We start from the raw sequence: 19,691 nt of genomic DNA, 5'->3' as shown, positions 1-19,691 counted from the left end.
AGCATTCTACAAACAAACATATATATCTGTCTAACAAGGTAATATGTGATTCAATTGATATTTCAAATCAATGGGGGAAATAAGGCTTCTTCAACAAATAACATGCATGCACCACTATTACTTGAAATGAAACAAATACAGAGCCCTATTTCACACATTATACACAAAATAATCAGGTGAGTTAAAAATCAATATGTAAAATCTAAGTAGTTTTGGGAGAAAATACAAAATAATATTTTTCTTACTCTGAAGTAAAATATTCAAACCCAGAAGCTATAATGTAAAACATTGACAATATGACTATATTAAACATTTAAGACTATACAGTCATTCATATATATATGTTCATATATATTTATATATAAACACATATTCATATATATACATATACATATATACATATATATATGGTTAAAGAACAAATTATAGAATAGGAAAGTATTTGCCACACATCTAAAATAAGGGTTAATAGTTTTGGGGGTTTTTTTTAGGGAAAAAATTCTACAATCATTTAGTCAAAAAATGGATAAAGAATACCAAGAAGTCATTTCAAGCTTTTAAAAAATAATAGAAATAGGCAAGAAATATACAAAAACAGGTTTAGTTCCTACAAATAATGAAGTCACAATTAAAATAACACATCATTGTTGCAATCAGATTAATAAGTACTAAAAATACTGGTAATATCAAGTATTGGTGACTGTGAAAGGAACTGGGAATTCATAGACTCTTTTTCTTCATCTTCTTAAAGCAGACCCTTTAGCATATCTTGCAATGCTGGTTTGGTGGAGGTGTATTCTTTTAGCCTTCTTTTGTCTGGGAAACTCATTTCTTCTTCCATTTTAATTGAGAGCCTTGCTGGGTAGAGCAGTCTTGGTTGCAGGTCTTTGCTTTTCATGACTTGGAATATTTGACATTCTCTTTTGGCTTGTAGTGTTTCTGTTGAGAAGTCAGCGGCTAGCTGTATCGGGGCTCCCTTATATGTTACTTCCTCTTTCTCCCTTGCTGCCTTTATGATTCTCTGTTTGTCTTTGATATTTGCCATTTTAGTTATATGTGTCTTGGAGTGGGCCTCATTGAGTTCCTCTTGAATGGGACTCTCTGTGCTTCCTGGACTTGTGGGGCTTTTTCTCTCCTCCAATGAGGGAAGTTTTCCATCATTACTTTTTCAAACAGGTTCTTTATCCCTTCCTCCTCTTCTTCTCCTTCTGGTGTCCCTATTATTCAGATACTATTACGTTTCAGGTTGCCCTGCATTTCTCTCAATGCCTCTTCATTCTTTTTGAGTCTTTTTTCATTTTCTTGCTCTTTCTGGGAGCTTTTCTGCTACCTTGTCCTCCAGCTTGCTGATTCAATCCTCTGCTTCATCTAGCCTGTTTTTGATTCCTTCCACTGTGTTCTTCAATTCAGAAATTGTATTCCTCATTTTCTCTTGTCTCTTATTGACAGTTTTCATGTCCTTTTTCATGCTGATATAATTTGCAGTAAATTCCTCGTAGTTTCCCTGTAGTTTTTCGTAACTCTCTGAGCTCACTGAGCTCATTGAGTTTCCTTAGAACCGTTGTTTGGAACTCAATATCTGATAGTTTACTTGCCTCTATTTCATTTAGTTTGCTTTCTGGGGATCCCTCCTTTCCCTTTGACTGGGAGGGGTTTTTTTGTCTTCCCATTAGTTGCGACACTCTTCTTTTTTGCTTCTGCTTCTTAAATTGATCTGTCTTGATTTCCTGACTTTGTGGTGTGAACTTCTATGGTAGGAGACCACTGTTTTTTCTTTCTGGATCTGTCTCTCGTGATGTTAGATGTTGACCCTGTCTGACGTTAGGCAGTCTGTTCCAGACTTCCAGGAATCTACTGTCTGTGGCTGTCTCCTTCAGCTATTAATCTAGTTCCTCTGCACTCAACAGGTCAGCTTAGACACCACAGGGCAGGGCAGAGTCCCTGCTGGGGTGGAGTTATTGGGTCCTCTCATGCTGCTGCTGCTCAGAGGCGTGGTCTGCCTGAGCCAGATGGCTGCTGCCATATGGGGGATGAGTCAGCAACGGAATCCCACCGGCTACTCTCTCAGTTCTCTCCCCAAAGCTTCTTTCCCCAGTCTCTCCTCAGGCATCTCTAGCCCACTTTGCCCCTGCCTTTGCCAGAGACCAGGGTAAGTAGCTGCAAATAAAAATTTATGCATTGGCCCTTTAAAAGGCTCTTTGCATCTCCAGCCACCTGTCTCTGGCAGAGAGCAACCCTGCTGCTTTTCATAGCTGGTTGTTATCTGTGTACTTTGTGGGCTCTGGTGCTATCGGCTGGAGATCCCCGCTTATGGTTTAGATCCTGCTTTTCTCAGTGGGATCCAACTGGTTGTTTCAATATTCTTCTGGTGCTGCTGCCTGTGGGCACCCCGCCCCCCTTCTTGAGTCTCTCTCATACTCCTTACCAGTTAGGTTGTGCTAAACCTGATTTTTCTGTCTGTCCAAGGTGATAAGGCTCCTCTCTCGCTATTGTTCAGTTGTTTGTTCCAGGTGATTTCTCCACAGTTTAGTAGTAATTCCAGGTTGGTCCTGGGAGGAGGTCAGTGTGACTTCCATTCATGCCTCTGCCATCTTGATTCTCCTTCTCCCCTGCCTTGCATGAATGTACAATTTGAAAGGCTTCTGTAAGTCAGGCAACCCCATAGCAGGAGCTGAATCCAGCTTTTCCTTCAACGTATCAAGTGCCACCTGGCAATCTCCTGGCCATTCAAGGGGTTCAGAGTCCAGTCCTTTCAAAGATTGTACAATGGCTTTGCCATGAGTCCAAAGTTTGGGTCCAAATTTGAGAAAACCGTGTAATTCCTAAGAATACATGAAGCTGCCTTCAGCTTTCTGGGATTTTTAACATAGCAATGGCTTTCTTTCTATCTGTCATCAGGCTCCTGGTGCCCTGTTTCAGTTGAAATCCTAGCTATGCCATTTCCTGTTTGCAAATTTGGGCCTTATGAGGTGACACTTTATATCCCCCTTTTGCCAAATGATTTAGGACTGTAGTGGCGTTGTGCAAACAGTCCTCATAGTTGCTGCTAACTATCAATAGGTCCTCTACATATTGCAAAAGAACTCCAGATTTCAACGGAACATCTCTTAAGTGTTTTGCCAGCACTTTCCCGAATATAGTTGGGGAGTTCTTAAATCCTGTGGCAACATGGTCCAGCAGTATTGGGGCATGGCTTCAATCTCTGGGATCTGCCATTGAAAGACAAACGGTAGCGGAGCCTGCTCATCTACTGGGATGCAGAAGAAGACATCCTTCAAGCCCAGGACTTAAAACCAAAACCATTTGCTATCCCTGCGCACCATGGTCAACAGGATGTAAGAATCGGGCATGGTAGGGTGAATGTCCTGAACAATGTCATTTATGGCCCTAAGATCCTGTACAAACTGATATTCACCGCAGTGCAGCTTTTGGACTGGCAGAATGGGGCTGTTGTACAGTGACTGGCTGAATTGATCCCAACTTTAACAATTTTTGCAACGCTGGCTGGATCCCCTCTAAAACCTCCTTCTTGAGGGGGAACTGCTTCTTTTGTGGGACTTGTGTCCTTTCTTTTAGATTTATCTTTATGGGTTGCACACTAACCACTTTACCTGGGGTTCCATCAACCCAAACAGTTTGATTGACCTGTTCATAGATCCTGGGTGCAAAGTGTTCACCTCCAGGACCTTCTGGACAGGTCAGGAACGCCTGCAGCTGGAGGTTATATTCCAGTGGACCTCCACACATAACTGCTGCTTACTGGGAGAAAAGGTTATGTGTGCTGCAGTTTACAAAGTAAATCTCAGCCCAACAATGGAATGGGGCAATCTGCCATATAGAAAAAGCTCTCCATAAGTTTTTGACTCCCAAGCTAGCATTCCAGAGGGTGTAGGAATGCTTGTTTCTATAACTGTCCAGTCACTCCAAGAACCATTACTTCATTTGAACTTTTCTTCATTAGTTTTGTGTTCACTACTGAGTAGGTAGCTCCCATTTATACAAAGAAATCAATTGGCTTGTTCTCCACAGCCAGCCGTACCCGGGGCTCCCATGGGGAGACAGCGATAGGTCGGGCGATGTCCAATGGGGCCCCTGGGCCTCCTCATTCATCATCAGACTCACCTACCCTTTCAGCCTTTCCTGGTGAGCGTTCTCATTTCTACTCTCCTTTTTGTGATTCAGGCACTCACCCTTCCAATGGCCCTCCGCCTTGCAGTGGGTACACTCACTGATGCCTGCTGGGCCTTTCCTCCTCTCTTTAGGGGCCTGCCCCTTCCTTTGGCCTCTCCAGCTTATTTCTAAAAACACTGAGGCCCAATTTGTCTTCCCTGCTTCCCAGGCATTGTAAACTTTAAATGCTATGTCCACCAGCTGAGAGGGGCTCACTCCCAATACCCCACCTACACGCTGGAGTTTCCTCCTAACGTCTGGGGCCCTCTGCCCAGTAAAAGTCATGTTCACCATGCGCGCATTCTCTGGTGCCTGTGGTTCGGGATCTGTGTGCTCTCTCTCAGCTTGAGAGATCCCCTCTAAAAATCATCCTCATCTAACCTTTGCTAGAGAGTCTGTATCATATTCAGGTTCTTCTGCCTGGGTACCCCCCTTTCTAAGGCCCTCCAAGACTAGGCCCCCACCATGTGGATCCCAGGTAGGCTCTGTCCAATGAATTGCTCCAGCTGGGTCGGGTCCCCTGGGGACCCTCTTCGTGGAGACACTGGGCCTCTTCGTGAACTCTATTCACAGCCAGCCACCGTCATCTGCAGTGAGCAAATAATTGCGGAGAACCCGTCTATCTTCCCAGTTTGGTTGATAAGTGGCGAAAACGGAGGCAACAAGAGCTGCCATTTTCTGAGGATCCTCCCTATGTGAGGGGTCGGAGCTCCTTCAATTCACTACGTCTGATGTGGAGAAGAGAATACGGGCCCCATAGGAGCCAGCGGGCTGGCCTTCCTGATTTACTCCACCCATAGGCTATTGCCTCAAAGGGCATTGGCTTACTGAGCATTGGGGGGCCCCTTAGTTATATGGGATGCCCAGGTGAGTCCTGGTAAGGGGAGACCCACTCCTCATCATGCAGGGGTGGAGCCCTTGGCTTTGCAGTCTCCACTTCAGGGACAGTTCCTTAAGGGGGTGGTACTGAGGAAGGCACTCTTACTTGTGAAAGGGGTGGTGCCTTGGAGTCCCCTCGTTGCGGAGGGAGAGGTGCCAAGGGGGCCCCTTCCTCCTCCCAGCCTCTGTCCCCTGGGGTCAGAGCATTAAGGAGGTTTATTTCCTCATTATCCTTTTCTTCCTGTGTTCTACTATCAGGGAGAGGTTTTGAGGCCACCTTCCTTCTTTGTACCATCAAGCAATTGTCTGTCCGCAATGAAAACTTCTTCTGCAGTGCCATAAATGCATTGACGTAACAGATTTCCTCCCATTTTTCCAACCTTTGGCAATGCTATTTCAACTGTTTAATGATGCAACAACTCAGGAAACCATTCACAGTTCACCTTTCCCCACAATTCGTAACGTCCTCAGGCCAAACAGTGTTACAGTAATAAATCAATACCCGCTTAGACACAGAATGACAGCCGTAAATATTCCAGTTCTCCAAAATTCTACTCAGGGGGCTCCCCCTAGAGGCCTGCCCAGAAGTGCTCTTATGGAGCCCAGAACTGCCCTTTTTGTGCAGGCAGCAGAGGGAGCAAGCCGTGACCGGACGAACACAGACAACCTGGGAGCAGCATGTAAGCAAAACTATTGTCCACAATTCCATTATTCCAAAACAGTGCTTGGAAACAAGTGTTCAGCCAAACAATTTCACTTTTCCGATCGCTTCGCAGGTCCGTTTCCTTGTCACCTTCTCCAGGTGTGTTTAGGCGGCCAGTGCCTTCACGAGGTGTGCACAAAACTCCCACAGCCTCTCTCCCCAACTCCTGTAGGGGACGGCTTGCCACAGGCAATTATCACAGCCACACGCTGGGTTCCAGATACTGCCGCAGATGTGTGTTGGCCTGATAGCCTGCCACCTAGACTCCCAATGTCAGAGTTTGGTGAAGTTGTTTATTTAAAAGTCAGACAGATTTGAAATAATGGCGGAATTCTGCCATGAAGTCCCACTCCCTTTAAAACATCCACGAACGCACACACTCTCCTGCTTCCCTTTTGTCACATCAAGCTAGTTCTAGACTAGGCCAATCAAAGGGACCATCTTTCCACTCCAACAAGGTAAAAGGAATCACTGAAAATGGAGAGGAGGAATAAAACCAAACAAACAGAAATCTGCAGCTTAACATTCCCCTGGTCTCAGTTCAGCATCACAGCCTTCTCCCAGTAATCCGTGCTTGGGATGACAGGTCCCACAGTGCCTTGGGACCATCAGCCATGTCCCCGTGTCCTCCAGCTCTTAATCCAAAACCTTGTGGCACCCCCTCATGGCAGGTCAGCGGGGGTCCTTCTGTACCCTCTCAACCCTCATGGCCAAGAGCGAAAACAGCGGCTGTGCCTAGTTTAAATCCCAGCCTGGATCTGCCGGCGCGACCCCATTCTAACTCCCCTACAATGGGTTACGAATGTCGTCCTCCGGAGTCTTCTGCCTTTCTCCGGCTGCCTTTGCTAGTCCGAGCAGGTGCGGCACCGTGGCACAGAGAGAACTGCTTCAGGCTCTTGCGCAGGCGCAGCAAGCTCCTCCAGCTGCATCCGGAGTCAAGCTCATGCCCATCTCCCTGGCTCCGAGCACAACCACCACTGCGCATCCGTAACAGCAAAGGGAGCTAAGTGGATTCCCTAGGTTGAACCTTGGATAACAGTTGCTTTTGAGATACCCAAAGGCACAAAAGGCAGGGGGACGGTGGAAGGGTGCTTTTCAAAACGTGTGCCCCACTGCCCTCTGTGTGAAGCATGGTTGCAGACCCGAGCCTGTGCAGACTGCCCGAGGAGTGATGAAGTCAGCCTCGCGCAGTCTGGCGGGCGTGGAAGTGAAGACGCTGAGAAGTTACACCGCTTGCCCAAGCTGACCCAGTTGTTCAGAAGTGGAGCAGCACGCAGGCCATGCTGCCTGACTCCGCAGGCCCCCTCTTCTAGCCTGCGTTCCGATTTCTGTGCTCTCCTCTCACAGTGCGACCTCCTGCTACTCATGATTCTGCTCTTGGGCCTCCATCCCACAGAGGCACAGAGTCTCCCAGACCCTCGTTGTCCCTCTAGCCCTCCCTCCACACCCCAGGGGCGGTGCCGGGATTGCCCCCAACTGCTCAGTTCCTCCCCAGCCTGGGTCAGTCCCCTCTTCCTTCTCCTCTCCACCCCCAGGCCGCTGAGCCAGTGGAGAGAAAACACTCCAACTCGCTAAAGGGAATCACTGAAAATGGTGAGTGTGGAGCACAAGCGCCCCCTCCTGGTGCAAGGTCAGTGCCCCCCCCCCGCGCCCCCCCCCCGACCCCCCACTCTTGCCCCGCCAGCCTCTCGCACTCCTTAAGCCCTCCCTGGGGTCCACCATCCACAGAGCCTTTGCCTCCAACTTGACAGAGAAAATCTGGCTTCTCAAGCGTGACCTTCTTTCCGGCCTCTTGTCCTCAAACCAGTGCTGTCCGCACATGACCAACAAACACAAGGTGTTTCTGCTGCTTAGAGAAACTCACCCCTCCCCCACCGGCAGCCCATGCTACCTGCCTCCTCATCAGCTTGTCACCGCTGTTTGGAAGAGGTGCTCTTACAGGCAGAGAAAGTGGTAGAGGGTGTCACAGAATACAACTTTGTCTCCTAATTGTTGGTTCTGAAGGTAGAAAATTACTCACAAATTGGATGGATACCGTAATGCAAGGTAACCAAAAGTGTTACTTTATATGTAATGTAATATTAAAATCAGAGATTTCTGTAAAGGTACATTCATTAACTTCTGCTACATAATGCACATGATGTAATATGAAGGGAGAGCCATATGGAAAGAAAGGTTTTCAGTGTTCATTAAAGTAAATAAATCTATGCCTCTTCTAAGGGAAAAGAACATGGGTGTGAGTGTTTATAAGATAAAAGCACAGAGGCCTGAACTAAACAGCCTGGACGTTCTGAACGCAAGAAGGTGGCAGGTGCGAGTGCAACGGCAGGCTCCACGCGGGGCCGGGGATGGCAGTCTGGCTGGTTCCGCATCTTGCAGCTGCCCAGGTGCCTCTGCGCCCGTCTCTTGCTACGTCCCACGCTCTACCCTGACCCAGGACACCTCCTCCCACTCCCAGATCCATCACTAACAGCTTCCCGTGAAAAATCCACCTGGTTCTGGCTCAAGAGACCCTCCCAAGGCCGCTGCAGGGCCATGGTCTCCTCATCTCTACAGGGGGCACAGCTGTGCTGCAGGCAGGGCTTGCAGCCATCATTCTCTCTCTGGTGGTCTGATTCCAAGGCGTAAGGGACAGAGGCAGACAGAACTCAGATTCCAGAGCCCACGGTTGCGTTGGGCTCTCACTCTGTTCACTGGCAACAATGAAGAGCAACCTTACTATTGTCCTGCTGTCCCCAGCCAACCCTGACCCCGCCCCTCCCTCTGCCACTTCCCCCTCACCAGCTTCCGCCGACCCCGCCTTCTGTGGCCCCTGCTCTGTCTGGGTCCTGGGCCTCGCCCTCCTCCTGCTCCCCTACCTCACTCAGCCTGGCTCCTAACTCTCAGTAGCAGGCCCCGGGTGCACTTGGGAGGCTGCAAAGCCTGCAGCTTCCAAAGCTTCCCTAGGGCCGGTCCCCTGATCCCCTGCCCTACCAGTCGGCCTTACCTTCTTCGCTGCTCTTCACACTTCCTTTGCTCTGTGCTCCCCTTCTGGCCCTTCTCTGGCCTCCAGCCACCTGGGCAGATGGCTCAGCTGCCACTGCTCCCCTCCAGGCCAGTCACCCACCTACCACCATGTCCCTTGGGCCCACCTGCAAACTGTCCCTGGGAACTATTGCTCCCACCAGTGCACACCTGGGCATCTAGCAGCTTCATGAGTGGGGCACCTCAGCCTCCTCAGGAGACAGTGATGGAGGTGGGGAGTCCCTTTAGCACAGCAAACCTTCCAGGGCAGGGGAGGCGGTGGCCATGGGGGGAGAGGTGAAGCTCTGCTGTGAGGAACGGGGGGATGGAAGCTTGCAGGGATAGGGAACGAAGGTGGGGGCCTGAATTCTCTAGGGGTGGCGTTACCAGGCTCTCCCTACCCAAGCTAGGCCTCAGAAACCCCGACTTAGGTTTCTGAAGTCACACCTACAGGTAGCCCTGTAGAAACATTCATCCAGACCGGTAGGAGTGGGGGAGATGGGCAACCAGGGTGCGGGGGACACGTGGCAAGGCCAGCGGCTGGAGGACCAGGCAGGCGAAGCGGTGGCTGGTGGTCCGGGTGGTCCCACGTTTGTGTGCAGATAAACTGGGAGGAACAGCTGAGGAGTGAGACAGACCGCGTAACCAAGGGTTCCAGCTCAGGAAAAGAAAGCCTCAAAAGCTCAGGCTGTAAAAACCTGTGGGGGTTGCAGCGGAGAAAGAAACTCCCAGCCTCACAGGAGAGTTTGCTGGAGAGACCCACAGAGTCCTAGAACATACACAAACCCACCAACCTGGCAATCAGCACCAGAAGGGCCCAATCCGATTGTGGGTAGTCGGGGAAGTGACTGAAAGCCGGCTGAGAGCCGAGCGAGCGGCATTGTTCTCTCTCGGACCCCTCCCTGACACACTGTGTCACAAGGCAGCAACCTGGGTTGCCCCGCCCTGGCAAATACCAAAGGCTCCACCCCTTCCAACAATTTCCAAGGTGCGCCGAGACAAAGAAATATGGCCCAAATGAAAGGACAGATCAAAGCTCCAAGAGCAGAACTAGGTGACGAACAGAGAGCCAACCTATCAGATGCACAGTTCAAGACACTGGTAATCAGGATGCTCACAGAAATGGTTGAGTATGGTTGCAAAATGGAGGAAAAAGCAAAGGCTATGCAAAGTGAAAGAAAAAGTTACAGGGAACCAACAATAAAGGAAAGGAAACCAGGACTCCAATCAACGATTGGAGGCAGAAGGAACAGATAAACATTCAACCAGAACAGAATAAAGAAATGAGAATTCAGAAAAAGGAGGAGAGGCTTGGGAACCTTGGGGACAACTTTAAATATTCCAACATCCAAATCATAGGGATGCCAGAAGGAGAAGAGGAAGAGCAAGACATTGATAATGTATTTGAAAAAATAATGAAGGGAGATTTCCCCAATCTGGTGAAGGAAATAGACTCCCAGGAGATCCAGGAAGCTCAGAGAGTCCCAAAGAAGTTGGACCCAAGGGAGCACACACCAAGGCACATCATAATTACATTAGCCGAGATTAAAGATAAGGAGAATCTTAAAAGCAGCAAGAGAAAAGGAGACAGTTCCCCACAAAGAAGTTCCCATAAGACTATCAGCTGATTTCGCAAAAGTCACCTTGCAGGCAAGTAGGGGCTGGAAAGGACTTAAAGTCATGAAAGGCAAGGACCTACAACCTAGATTACTCTCTCCAGCAAAGCTCTCATTTAGAATGGAAGGGCAGATAAAGTGCTTCCCAGACAAGGTGAAGTTAAAGTTCATCGTCACCAAGCCCTTATTGTATGAAATGTTGAAGAGACTTATCTATGAAAAAGATGAAGATCAAAACTATGAACAGTAAAATGACAATACACTCACAACCGCCAACTGAACCTTAAAAAATAAAATCAAAAACAAACTGAGCAAACAACTGGAACAGAAACAGAATCACAGAAATGGAGATCAGAGGGAGAGAGAGGGGAGAGAAAGGGGGAAAAAGTACAGGGAATAAGCAGCATAAGTAGGTACAAAATAGACAGGGGGCGCTGAAGAATAGAATAGGAAATGAAGCCAAAGAACTTATATGTATGACCCATGGACATGAACTAGCGGGGGGAGGGAATGCTGGTAGGACAGGGGTGTAGGGCGGAGGGGAAAAAAGGGGAAGGAAAAATGGGACAACTGTAATAGCATTATCAATAAAATAAATATTTTAAAAGGCTGTTTAATGTCACTTATTTATTATAATATATATAAGAAGGACAATCAAAGATATATTTGTGTCACCGGATGACCCAGAAGTGGGTTGAATCAGTCCTCCACACACAAGTCTTCAACTGGTGTCTCAGTTGAAGGAACGTTGCGGGAAGGCTGACTGGTGCTGACACAGTGGAAGGAAGGGGGAGAGTCTGTGAGGGTTGCTGGTACTACGTTGGCTTAATGCCACCAGCTCTGGAAACTGAAATTCTTTGGGACGCAAAGCAGCAGGCCAGGGCAGGGCTCCGAGACGGCTCCAGGGCCTCTCAGCAGCTGTCCCTCAGCCAGAAGTGCTCCATGACCTCTTATGACCTTGGTTCATTTTCATTTCGCTTGGAAACTGAAGGACGTCTCTCTGAGTGGGAAGAAATAAAGCCTCCCAGCCCGATCACGTGTTTAGGGGAAGCTGGACTCCAGCTGCCGTTGGCCGGGTCTCGGCCAACCATTTCCACTGTCAGTCGGAGGGCCTGGCCTTTCTGAAAAGGCCCTAAAACGGTGCTCCCAAGCAGCACTTGGGAAGGAAAGGTGGCTACGACATGGCTCCCACCTCCCCACCTGTGGGTCAAATGCATGTCTAAAGGCGGCCAGTTTGCAAGGTGCAGAGCGATGGGACTAGCCCGCCATGAGCCGTCTCCACGAGCTTCTTCTGCAGGTCTCTCCATTGCCCTGCAGCCCTGGGGTTTGGTCTGAGGGTCTGAGCTGAGGTTCTGAGGACCTAGTTTTACCTTCACCCCAGGCAGGGGGCCAGGGAGCTCTCGGGGACGGGACAGCCGCCCTCAAAGAGCTGGGCCGTCAGCTTCCTTCCTTGGGTGGACACTGCACAGCTCTGTCCTTGGTCAGTCCTGTCAGAGATGCTGGTGCCTGGGGACCACAGGCTATAAAGGGAAGGGGCTTCTCTTGGGGTAGAAGCTAGCGCCCAGAGCGGATGGAGGGACGGACAAAGGGGTCACTGCTGAGGGAGGGTCTTGCGGAGTGGGGTCCCCAACTCTTCCTCTGCCTGGCTCTCCACCTGCACTTGGCATTAGAGCTCGGAGCTCAAGGCTGGCGTTTCTGGACACTGCATTCACTTAATGAACATTCGCACACTTGAGGTCATCAGCCGGAGGGATCAGGCCCCGCAGCTCTGCAAACTGCAGATCCCGGAGAAGGAGGCGCCCGCTGCAGGGTGTGTCTCCGGGGCAGAACTTCATCCACGGGAAGCGGCTCTTAAGACTGAGAATTCTGTAGGGGCCAAAAGAAAGTATAATTTTGGAGCCTGAGCACTCCAGGCTGTCGTCAGAAAACCCAGCCCAGGATGTAGCCCTTGGAAGGGGCAGACAGTCTTGTAGTTTGAGAGTTTCAGGGGTCCCCTCACTCAGTCCTCAACCCAGGACTCACCCTTCCGAAAGGACGTGCTGCCTTTCGGCTGTCGGGTCTTGAGCTGCCTGGTCTTGAGCTGCCTGGTCCTGAGCTGCCTGGTCCTGAGTTGCCTGGCCCTGAGCTGCCTGGCCCTGAGTTGCCTGGCCCAGAGCTGCCTGGCCCAGAGGGCAAGGCGGAAGAGTTTGAACGTGGGTTCCTGGATTTCTGGCCAGCCTGGCCTTTCTTTGCTTCTGTCAAGAGCGGGAAACGGGAGTAGCTCTGGGGTCCCTCGGACCTGCAGGGAAGGAGGGAAGGAGGGTGTGGGGCTAGGGGTCCTCAGAGAGGCCCTCCAGCCTTCACCTCCGCGGCAGCCTTCTCCCAGCTCACGCTGCCCCCAGGAAGCCTGCGGGAACGCGGCCGTGACCGCGGGACGCTGACGGCCAGCTCCACTGCAGAGGCCAGCGCTGCCCCTGAGCACAGGCAACAGGGCGCTGTGCCCCAGAGGGGGCTCGGCACCGCCCCCCAGCCTCCAGGCCGCCGGGCCTCAGGCAGGGCTTCGCCTTTCCTTTCGCTGCCACTGCCCCTCCCCCACCCCCAGCTCTCCGGGCCACCCCCCCACCCCGACCCCGGCCCCCGCCCCCACCCCTGTGCCTTTGCTTTGCTAAAGGGCTCCAAGCCACTGTCAGCTGGGGAGGCTGGTTTAGGGACTGGGGAATGTGCCAGGCACAGGGCACCGTCGCTCTTTCTGATCCGGGGGACCGGGCTTGGTTCCGTGGAGGGGAAGGGCCTGCAGGGAACGCCGGCCGAGCCCCCCAAGCCCAGCCGCCCCCTTCTAATGTCCGCTCGGAGACCCCGGAGGGGCCCAGCTGTGGACAGGCAAGAGCTCGTTATGTTTTTCTGGCCGGTGGGCCAGTCCTGGGGAGGGCCGTCCACCTGGTGACAGGAGGCAGGCAGCGAGGTGGCTGAGAACTCACTGTGGAGACGGGGTGCTTCCTGGAGCGCGGGAGGGCCCGGCAGGATTACCTGTTGCTGCTGCTCCCACTGTTGTGCTCCTGGCTCGTGGCAGGTGCCCGATGCAAGAGCTTTCGAGAGTTTTGTGCCGCCAGGCGCAGGGCCTCCAGGCCCCGGGGAAAGTTTACACGTCCGACCTGGATAGGTGAAATGGTGGGAGGAGGTGACTGCGAAGGTGGGGTGCAGGGTCGGCTGTGCTTTCTGCAGGAGTGGCCTGAGGCCAGAGAGAGATGAGAAGGGGGTAGAGGGACATAAGGTGATTGAAAATTAGGGAGAGAATCCAGAAGGACAGGGTGGAGGGCAGGAGGGGAAGAGGGACCAGCAGAGCAGGGGTAGCTGGGGTCCTCAGGGATCCTGGGGAGGCCGCAGGCCTTGCGGGCTCCCGACTGAGTAGGGGGCCTGCTGGTGAGAGATGGGAATTTGGTTTGTCCAGGTTGGGGGGCCAGAGGGGTAGGCGCCTGCCCTCGGCCCTGGGGGAAACCAGGTGAGGAGGGGGAGGGGGGGGATTTGGGAGGGGGTGCGTGTGGCTTGGGGTTAGAAGGAAAACAGCAAGGCCTTTTCCTCATCGCTACCAATACACAGAGTGAGGGCTGGGCTCAGCGGAGGTTCAGGCAACTGCTCTTGCCATTGTGACCTCAGAAGCAGAGAATTCATGACAGAGACCTGGAAGCCCCGCCCAAAGCACAGCTGTGTGCCCTGTAGTGATGAGCAAACAGGTCTTTGTTTCTCTTTCAGTAAAACTTACATTTAGTATTATTTTGTGTTAGTTTCAGGTAGACAGCACGGTGGTGGGACAAACACATACTTTGCAGAGTGTTTTCCAGTACACACGAAGCAACACGCACAGTTGCTACAGTATTTTTTTGTATATTTTATTGATTATACTTACAGTTGTCCCATTTTTTCCTCCTCTTAATTCCCCTCCACCCTGCCCCCCTCCTCCCACCAGCATTCCCCTCCCTTAGTTCATGTCCGTGGGTCGTACATATAAGTTCTTTGATTTCTCCATTTCCTGTACTATTCTCAACCTCCCCCAGTCTATTTTGTACCTACCAATTATGCTTCTTACTCCCTGTACATTTTACCCATTCTCCCCTCTCCCCCTCCCCACTGATAACCCTCCAAGTGATCTCCGTTTCTGTGATTCTCTTCCTGTTCTAGTTGTTCGCTTACTTTGTTTTCATTTTGTTTTTTTTAGGTTCAGTTGTTGATAGTTGTGTTTTTTGTCATTTTACTGTTCATAGCTTTGATCTTCTTTTTCTTAGATAAGTCCCTTTAACATTCCATATAGTAAGGGGTTGGTGATGATGAACTCCTTTAGTTTTTCCTTACCTGGGAAGCTCTGTATCTGCCCTTCAGTTCTAGATGACATCCTTGGTGGGTAGAGCAATCTGGCTGTAGGTCCCTGCCTTTCCTGATTTGACTACTTCTTGCAAAGTGCCATTCTAGCCTGCAAAGTTTCTTTTGAGAAATCAGCTGACAGTCTTATGGAGAACCCCCTGCAGGTGACTTCCTTTCTCTTACTGCTTTTAAGATTTTCTTTTTATCTTTAACCTTTGGCATTTTAATTATGGCGTGACTTGGAGTGGGCCTCTTTTCATCCATCTTGTCTGGTACTCTCTGTGATTCCTGGACTTGCATGTCTATTTCCTTCACCAAATTAGGGAAGTTTTCTTTCATTATTTTTTCAAATAGATTTCCAGTTTCTTGTTCTTCCTCTTCTCCTTCTGACACCCCTATGATGCGAATGTTGGAATGCCTTGATGTTGTCCCAGAGGCTGCTTACACTAGCCTTGTTTTTTGGGATTCTTTTTTCTTCTTGTTGTTCTGATTGGTTGTTTTTTGCTTCCTTATGTTCCAAATCATTGATTTGATTCTCAGTTTCATTCACTGTACTATTGTTTTCCTATAAATTGTTATTTCTTTCAATTATCCTTCATTTCTGATTGGGCCTTTTTTATGCAGTTGAGGTCCTCACTAAGTTCCTTGGGCATCTTTATAAACAGTGTTTTGAACTCTGCATCAGGTAGATTGCTTACCTCCATTTCATTTAGTTATTTTTCTAGAGTTTTGATCTGTTCTTTCATTTGGTCCATGTGTCTTTGTCTCTTCATTTTGGCAGCCTCCCTGTGTTTTTTTCTAAGTATCAGGTAGAGCTGCTATGACTCCCTGTCCTGGTAGCATGGCCCAATGTAGTAGGTGTCCTGTAGGATCCAGTGGCATGGCCACCCCATCACCCAAGCTGGGTACTCAAGGAGTGTCCTTCATGTAGACTGAGTATATCCTCCTCTTGTAGTTGAGCCTTAGTTGCTGTTGGTAGGTCAATGGGAGGAATTTACCCAGGCCAGTCAGTTGCAAGAACTGGCTGTGCTCACTGACCACCAACCTCCACCTTCCGTGGTGGATCAGCTGTACAGGGGCAGGGTGGTGGTGCTCTGATGTGGTCTCTAGCTGTCCACTGAGTGTGCAGACCCTGGGCTTTCCTGGTTGTTGCAGGCCAAGGTCAGCCCCCACCCGTGTTTTGTCTGGGGGCACCCTGTCTGAGCTATAGAGCAGTCTGCGATGGCTGCTACTTGCGCTGGGCTTGGAGATTCCCAGGTGAAGCCAAGCTGCGAATCTAGGCTGGCTGCTGCTAGTGCCAGGCCTGGGGCCACTTAGCAAGAGGTATGGGTACTGGGGGCCCACTGAAGTCAGCTGTTGCTTGTTGGAAAGGGTTCAGGAAGTTGTGAAGCATGAGCCAAGACCAGACATTCATATAGAAAAGCTACCGTTAACAGCTGTAAGTTGGGTGGGATGGAGCAGGACATCTCCAGGGTGGGGCAAACAGTGTTAGCTAGGTTGATGGAGTCTCAGATATGGCATCCACCTGCTGGCTGTGGCTCTGCCTGACTTTCTGCCTCAGAGAAAGCTGCACCCTAGCTCTTGCCTTGATGCCAGCCTCTGCAGTTCCTCCCTATGTGCCACTGGTGCCTTTCAAGCTGCTGCCCAGGTACTAGAGCTCAGAGGGAATGTAGGTAAGTATGCGTGTGCATTCTTTAAGTGGATCTGCTTGGGGCTCTGGAATTTTCTTCCACCGGCTCAATCCTTGCTGGTTTTTGGAGCCAGAGGTTGTGGAGACTTATCTTCCTGGTACTGGAACCCTGGGCTGGGGGGCCTGGGTGGAGCTTGGACTCCTCGTTCCTGAGATATCTCTCCTGAATTTTTATCCAGCGCATGTGGTTGTGGGACTTCCTGTTTGGCGTCTGCGCCTCTCCTACCAGTCTGGACGGATGTGGTTTGTTTGATTCAGCAGTTGACAGACTTCCATTCAACTTAATTTCTGCCACTTCTGAGGGATGGTTGCTCTATTATTTAGCTGTAATTTTGATGCGGTTGTGTGAAGAAGTGAGCCGTGTTTACCTATGCCAGCATCTTGACTGGAAGCCCCTAGTAAACCATTTTCATCACCCCACATAAACATTGTACCCACCAAGAGGTTGCTCCCCATTCCCCCATCCCCTGACCCCTTGAAAATTCCAATCTGAATTCTACCTCCTTCTCCCCTTTGTTCCCTGTCCTTTGTTCACTCTCCGTGTCCTCTGTTAGCCTATAGATCTGGTGCTCCCTCATGTCCCAATGTCAGAGCACTAATCTGAGTCATCAAGAGGCTTATCCTTTCTCTCAACACCATGTCTCACTCTTCATCCTCATCCAAGTCTGTGGGAATAGCACGACCCACTTTACCTCACCAGCTCCAATGGCTCCTCCCTCAACAGGTAAGACATCCCCTCACTCATATTCCTCAGCCCCATTCTGAGACTCCCAAATGCCCTCCTACATGGCATCCCTAGTTCCCTAGAAGCCATATAATGTTTAAAATATCCTAACTTTCCAGGCTTTACAATTTCTCATCCTGACTTTGAATAGACCCATCCCTCCACAGACCCCTCTATGCTCAACTCTCCTTACCCACAGTCCACCTCCTGCCAGGCCCCCAAGATTGTTATCCTTATACTTCAGAGGCCACAAGGAGCAAGAAAAGAATAAAATCAGAGGAGAGATTTATTTCTCATTTTCCAGGTTCTGGCTGTGGACCTTCTAAAAAAAAAAAGAAAAAAGAATGTAGAGTTTGTAAAAACAAGAAAGAGAACAAAGAACAAGGACACTGATGTCTGCCCTGAGCATGGAGGTACCAAAACAGGGTCATCCAGTGCAGGCCTGCAGGTGGCTAATGTGACAGGGACCTGATTCTTTCCTACGCTTGTTGAGTTTCATGGCAGAATATCTTTGATGAGATCTGTGATCTTGTTCTCTGAAGCTGCTGGGAAAATGGATGTGGGTTGAGATCATTGTTGATGTTTAAGTCACTGGGAAGATGCACACTTTCACACGGGCATGTTTTCTCAGATTCTGGGAAGAGGCCACTTGAGGCAGCCTGGGCCCCAGAAGGGTGAGGGCAGTCAGGTCATCTGTTGCTGTGGACACCAGGTCCGAAGGGAGGTAGAAAAACTGGAAACATTTATTTGAAAGATTATAGCCAGATAAGGAAAGAAATAGGAAGGTATAAAAATATGGTACTATTTAACTCTATGAGCAAGATGACAGGATCAACTGAGTACAGGTAGGTGATGTCAAAGCGATACATACACTGGATAAGTTTAAAGAGGTAAGAAAGACTTTATTTAAGACCATGCAATAGAGCAGTGAGACTGAACTCAACAGCCCTGAAACAAAAGGCTGGGGAGATTTGAAGAACAGCAGAGGAAATCATAGGCATCTTTGTTCGCTGATTGGCTTTGCACACAAAAAAAGTAAAACTTGTTATAACATCCTGACAGGATTTGTTTTATATGTTGGTTGCAAAAGTCCCCACCCAAGTAGGCTCATACTCTTCCGGATAAAATGGGACACAGGACACTAAAAAAATTAAATTAAAAAAAACAAGTCAGGCTCTTGGCATAGATATCCTCTGGGTCATAACACTTACAAGAAGCTTTTAAGAAGACTTATGTATGTCTTTAAAAAGCAGACAAAGAATATGCAAAAAGGAAAAAGGACTCATGGTGGGGGGTATAAGGGGACTAAATGGTAGTGGAAAGCATACAGTCAAACTTTGTTTGGCTTATTAAAAAATAAATTGAAGATTAAAGTAAAACTATTTTTAAAATTAAAAAAAAAGAGCACAAAACATCTGCAATTACAAATTGCAATTACATTTCTAAAGACAAATGTTCCAAACAATGGAAGTCAGAGGCTTATATTGAAGAAAAAACCTGTTTAAAGGTCAGTGACTGTGTGGAAACACTAAGGCTTCGAGGTCATAACAAAACTGCCTTCTGCACAGTGAAGGGAACTGCAACTAAATCTCTTTCAGCCAAGACCCAGTTTGTGTCTCCATTGGTTTCTGCAATTTACAAAGAAGTGCAAATTCCCAGCCATTCCTAACCAGGTGCAAAATAGCTGACAGTCCTTACACAGGGCCAGGATCTGATCTCCCAGAAGGCTGTGCTTCTAGAGTTTTCCATGAAGACATTACATTTCTTTTTAGTCACCTTCCTTTTGATCAAATATCATATCCAAGGCAGGAAAGTATGCTTGATCCTTCACCATGGCTGGAATCACCTCACGTGACCTAACTGATTACCTAAGTGCAGAGGAGCCGACATTTGCCACGTAATTTGCTCTGATGCAGGTTTTTCTAAGACACCTACGGTGGTCATTTTAACAGCCACTAGAGGTTAGGAAGCCTCACCCTCACACTTCCCCTGCAGTCTCTCCAGCTTTGGGTGACGTCCTCTTCTCCAACAGAGACCAAAAGACCCATCAGATCTAACTGAGCTCCATAAAAGGTGAGGTCATTTCTAATTCTGTGGGCATCAGTCTGAACTAGGACATTTCAGCCACACCTTGGTATTGGTATTACCAAAATTTCCAACTATATCTTATTAACAAAAAAGACATATTCTTACTGAACTTATGCAAATAAATCTATTGTTACAAAAATAAGAATGCTCAAATAGGCTTTAGAATTTTTGAGGGAGAAATTAAACAAGGAGACAAAGGTCAATGTTGCTACCCACATGGGTGTTCTCCTGGCCATTCCCCTCATCCACAACTGTGTTTAGATTCCCCCAAACATCTGCTAGAAGAGGAATGAAGCTCTGATTCCTATGAGCTCATCATGTGCTCCCACCAGTCATCACGTGACAACTGTCCATGCTCTGAACGCCTTGGTGTCACTTCCGCTGTGGAAATGGAGCAACCGAGACCAACCAGAGGTGAGATCTGGTATAGAATGTGACCTTAAGTCAACAATAACAACAATTTCAGCTTGCATTTTTTAGTAT

The sequence above is a fragment of the Pteronotus mesoamericanus genome, unplaced genomic scaffold (assembly GCF_021234165.1).
Source record: "Pteronotus mesoamericanus isolate MK-2021 breed Mesoamerican mustached bat unplaced genomic scaffold, CSHL_Meso_final scaffold_137, whole genome shotgun sequence".
NCBI lineage: Eukaryota > Metazoa > Chordata > Mammalia > Chiroptera > Mormoopidae > Pteronotus > Pteronotus mesoamericanus.
The sequence above is the reverse complement of the archived record's forward strand: the minus strand, read 5'-3'. Positions refer to the sequence as shown.